Genomic DNA, 5,958 nt, shown 5'->3' on the forward strand with positions numbered 1-5,958 from the left:
AGCCTGTAGCTGGATCTCAAGTAATGAAGTAAAATTTAAAACACTGAATGTGGAAGCCTGATGAATAAAGATGTTTAATGCAAATCAGAAATTGGAGACTTGACACTGGAGTTTCAAACTATGGTGAGAATTATGTAAGGAAAAAAAACATGGGAGAAAAGACGAAAACCTTATATGAACAACTTGTGTTGCTATTAATGCACACGTCACAGAGAAGTATTTACATCTTTTGTCTGTGTAAGCTGATATATCGGAGCCATTTCTGTCATATTAAAACACACAGCAGTGGTTTAGCTTGCAAATTGTAGTTTCAAGAGCAAATGGATCAAATGTAGTGATGATTTCTTATATTTTTTATGCTAATGTAAGAGGAATTATTTGTCACAGTTGAGCTGCAAACTACGTCAAGGAACAGTAGGTGTTGAAATGAAATCATATTAGCAGGTTATAATTTCCAGTTTATACAGAGAGATTATTTCCTTACTGGTCTTCCATTTGGAACTGGGTTTTTGTACATCAGAGTTAAGTCACTAAAGCTGACATGAAAGGATTCAAACCTGTCTGTAACCTCAACTTAATGAATGAAAAGAGTAAAAAGGTTGTTTTTTATGCTTTGAAAGAATTAATGAAACAAAAATATTTATTCTCTGGCACATGGAGGAATGATTGAGTGAAAACAGGCAAGATCAGACTGCTATTATAATTTTCTTCTACTCAGGATTGGAGACATTTTACAGGAAAATTGAAATCTACTCATGCTTCGTATTTCATCAAAAGACAGTTAATTCGTCAAATGAAGGCATCTGTCTAAATGGATGAGTGTGTAGCAAATAAAAAGGACAAACGCGCAATGCTAACTGGTCCAAGAGAGAGAACCAGATGGAAATCCACATGTGAACAGATGTAGAGCGTAGAGGCAGGTCCAGTTACAGAATGACTTGAAACCAAGCCCGAGATTTTCTCTAATTTCCCTCTTTCTGCTTGGCCCTGTTGCTGCGCCTTGTAAATCACTCTCAATTCACTGAAACAAGCCAGTTGGATTAGCTTGGTTTAGATCATAAACATTTGGAGCACAGACCACCCAGGGAGCAAGCGGAGCCCAGGCAAGATTGTGTACAAGCGTGTCTGCCTGTTTGTAAAGCCTTCCTTTGAATTCAGACATGGGCACTGCAGTGCTGCGAATAGACACTCCAATGTGGTCCCTTTCTCTCCATCTCCCTCTCTCTTTCTCCCTCTCTCTCCGTCAACCCACCACATACACACACACACACACACACACACACACACACCTATTATGTGGTTTGGAGTTTGCACCACTTCCAGGGCCAGTGCTCTGTGGGGCCCTCATGCTGCTGGGGAAACCAAAACAGACTTGCCTGACATTAACACACACACACATAAGCGCCCAAGCCAGAGATGAAGACATCCCACTGTTTAATTACGCAACATTTCTCCTAATGTACATTTATTATTTTTTTGGACATTTATTTACTTCATATTACTTTGATGTGTGTACTCAGCAAACACTCGGGTTGGTTGAGAGTTTATGAAACATGGATCAACATCTCGTTGGGGGAGGAAAAAAAAAAGAGTATATTTGTTCCAGCTGAAAAACATAATGAGAACTGGTGTTTCAGGGACTTTTCAGGGAAATAAATGCATATTTTATTTTGCTAAACTTCTAAATTATACATCACCACAGGCTTAATTTAATTCTTTCTAACTTAAACACAGTTGGAATAATTCTCCTTTTGGTTCTCCTCACCACATGCTGGAGGAGGCTGGAAGCCAAAGTGGTGTCAGACCCAGGAAATATCTTAGTAGGGTTTTGAAGAGCCAGATCTGGAGAAGCTGGGCAACTCCCTGCTTTAAGGCAGGGGCACTTCTGAAGTCTGCTTCACTGAGGGTCTTTGGGACTTTTTGTTTCCCAGTTTTCCTGACCATCATGTGTCTGTTTAGATATTTCTCGAGATCAGATTTGATTACGAGCGATTGTAAAACTAGTAAAGCTGTAAACTTTGCCGTGTTCAGAGACACGTTATTGAGAGGAAACATTTGGTCATTTCAATGTCTATCAACTCTTTCCTAAGGTACTGCAAGAGGGATTTTATATATATATATACTGTATATGTCCCTGCAGTGTGAGTGTAGGACACTGGTGACACAGATATACTAAGTATGGTAATGCAACGGAGGACGCTGGCAGTGAAGGACAAATATGGTTTAGGATGGAGCAGAAGACAGACAGGACAGTGTGCAGTCGGATGAACTGTCCACTCTCTGGGAGGTCCTGCATGAAGATAAACACTCACACACACACCAACACACGCGCACCACCACCAGCAGCGAACGTGGATAAAACTGTATATACAGCCACGCGCCCGTACATTAATCTTATGTTTGTTTACTCCCTCTGCAAAATTAGGTTTGAAGGCACAAATTTGCTGTTCATCAGAAATGACTCTTATTCTGAAATACCTCATACTGACTGAAACTACTTAGCTTTGTGCTTGTGCTTAGGTTATGTCCAAATACACGTTATCATTAAAGGAAAAATGCACTTTAAATATTTAGCCTGGTCGGAGCTCTTTATGGCGACCTACAATAAACTTTCCTTCGATCTCAGCTTAAACAAACAGACACACCTGGGCACAGCACACACACGTACACACATACAGGTAAAAAAAAAAATCTTTTTCAACCGAAATAATGTTTATAGCATTCCAAACATTTTGTGTGAGAGACAGTATGTGTGGTCCTGTCTGCACCTAGCATGAGGTTTGAGGTTAAGGTGTTTGTCTGCTCGTGTGTGAGCTTTGGCGTGTGCATATTAGAGGTGATCCTATGTGTGTGGGTGTGTGTGTGTGTGTGTCTGCGTGAGACGTTGAAAGAGAGAAAGACAAGAACCAAGGAACACCCATGTTTTCTTAGAAAAATAACCAATTAGATTAAGAATTTGAGAAAGGGATGACAAATGTGGTGATTTCAACTCTCTGACATTGTGCTCAGCACAGTTACAACTCACTTCACGTTGGTGTTTTATCCATTACACTGGCAAGTGTCTATTGAACCTAAAACACAAAAATCTGAGGTGAGAGAAATATGTTTCATTCCCTCTTTTGGCAACAAAATTTTAAACAATACTTTTATTCAAAATTTGGCAACAATTCTCCCAGTGATACTTTACATTCTTCTGTCAGAATGTGTCCCAGATAATAAATAATTAAAGTAATGTATATTCTATATATATTTAATGTATTATATATGAATTTAACGACCGGCTCCAGTCGTCTTGGTGTCAAGTAAAATACAAACTTGTGGCTGTAAACCCGTAATAACGCTGATTAAAAGACAGTAAATCCATTCACTAGCAAATAGCACATAATGTGCCTTTAGTGTTTGTGCAAATTTGCATTGTTTCCCTTAAGTGCTGTAACACCAAGGACTGTAAAATCCATGGAAACTTGTTTGCATTTAGTCATAGAAAAAAACCACGTACCCAACAATAATCATACAAATAATACAAGAATGGCACCATCTTAATGGTCTATTTATTAACTGCAGTGGAGTCGGCTCCCCTGGTGGGCTGTTTTGTGTCACGTGTTGATGATTTTTATTTGATTTACTTTGGCAGACCTTAAAGTATTTTTCCAGTTAATTATGTTCCAAGATCCCGTTTGGTCAGGCCCAAGGACGAACCAACGGAGAACAAAGTCGGGTAAGTTGTTTGTTGATTTCTTGTTTCAATCCCAAACAGTTGAAGGACTCTTAATATTTATAGTTAATATTTATAGTCCACATTGATATGGGTGCCTTAATAAACCATAATAATGGGAAATACTTGTTTAATGTGTTAACGATTTTTCCACATTTAGAGTCATATTTAAAAAAGAAAGATTAAGGAAAAAAACATCAATAGATAGATAGATAAATAGATTGATAGATGTTCTAAAATAAATATGACATTTGCAGATGTATCTCCTTAGCACGTGGAGGCTATTTTATAACTATAAATCTTGAGGTCTTCCAAACGGTCAGGAAGAGTTGGAGGGAACAACAACTGTCATGCTCTTTGTGCTAAATACTGTCATTTTGTGTGTAATCACCTCTGTATCACACACACACACCAGCGGAGACAAGTGTGTCTGCTCCAGCCAGATGTGGAGAATATTTTGTTTCATTGAAGGTAATGCAGCCTCGCATTGAAGAAAAGATAAATCACAACCCCTGGACACCGGTGAAGACACTTTTAGAGGCCTTTGTAAACCCACAGACTTCACTTTGTTCCCCCAGTTTTCACAGATGCTCTTTGGAATCCCGCTCGTACGTGATGGATAGGAGTACACGAGAAACAGGGCTATTCATATTCCACATTACTCATCTGATTTTTATATCTTGCTCTGGGGGAGAATATTACGTCTAACAGGACTGTTGTGTTTCAGATCGTAAAACAGAAGATGCTCAGAGTTTTGAGGTCATAGAACGATCAGTCATGACAGTTGATACTGCAGACCTCGTATAGAACATGGACGGGGACATGGAGGTGGAATATACAGAAAAGACCAGGACCTAGGTTTTAGTCACTCCATGGTATGAGGAGGAAATCAAGACTTATATATGTATAACCTGTCTTAAAGTGTTTACATTCCCATTTTTACATCTTCCTGAACAGCACATGATGACGGGGCTTTAACTCCCACTCGTCTTTCATATGACCAGTCAGAGGTAGAGATTTAACTACAACAGCAGATTTCACCACTAGATGCTGCTAAATCACAGACAGCTCTACTATACCTGCAAATGTATAGTGATGATTTAATATTCAACCCAACATGTGTGAGGGAGTTTTATTTCATCTCCTGTACAGCAACCCCTTTACCTTCATTACAAAAATCTCAGTTGTAAAATTATTATTTTTTTATTGAAGTAGCCATAGTCAGGATCCATTGTCACTGCATTGTGTCAGATATAGAGCTCTTTTGTTGCAGACGATTTGCTCCTAGTAGAACCAGTGAATGAGCGTCATCTGGTGGTGTCTGCGAAATATTGCCATGTAACGTTGGCAACTTTTGAACAATTTTCGTAAATCATAGTCAGATAGAATATTATAAACTATTATAAAAAAAAGAACAAGGTATTTTGTTTAACTAAGACCCAGGCGCATAAGTTCTACCAAAAGAAATCAGGGATTTTATATTGTTGTTTTCATTCCCTGCCCAGTTTTTACTATTCACTATAAGAAGTGATTAAAATATATTTAGAAATCAGAGTTTATTTTAATAGAAACACAACAGACTTTTTTGTTTGTTTATCTTCTGGCTGTTTAACATCCATGGATGTTTTGAGATTTTTGTGACTGAGTTGTGAGACAGTGAGGAGATTCCCAGCTTCATTATTGAACATGCGTGCTGTCTGCTCTGAGGGGGATATTCTCTGGACATGATGTGAGTGACCTCCCCGCTTTCAGCCCATTCACAGCCGTGCCTTGCTTCACTGGTGGATGTCACAGTGTCACCCACAGGGATGAGAGAGAGAGGAAGGAAACACAAGACCAGTATACATTCCTACAATGGATTTCACTTGGAAGGTCCGCATTTACACACATACACACAATACCTCCTCCCAAACGCATACACACATGCACAGCAAGTCACAACATCCTCACATAGACGCCAGGCGAAGCCAAAGGAGTGTAACTGCTACTGCATTGTCAATCCCCTTAACTCCCACTCTCCCGGCCGTTCTCCCTCCTTCTCCAACTCTTTCTACTCACTGCCCCCCAAAATTCTACCCCAGTCCCTGCTTGCTGGCCCCGCTCTTTTCTCCTGGTCGTCATGGACACGCCTAACAAAGCCATCACTTTTACCAATTTCCTCAGAGACAGGTGCTGGCACAATGATTGCTTCCTTGCTCGCTGAAAGGGGAAGGGGCAAGAGGGGTCCATGGGAACTGCAGGCT

This window comes from Cynoglossus semilaevis, chromosome 20 (genome assembly GCF_000523025.1).
Source record: "Cynoglossus semilaevis isolate Cse_v1.0 chromosome 20, Cse_v1.0, whole genome shotgun sequence".
NCBI classification, from domain to species: Eukaryota; Metazoa; Chordata; class Actinopteri; order Pleuronectiformes; family Cynoglossidae; genus Cynoglossus; species Cynoglossus semilaevis.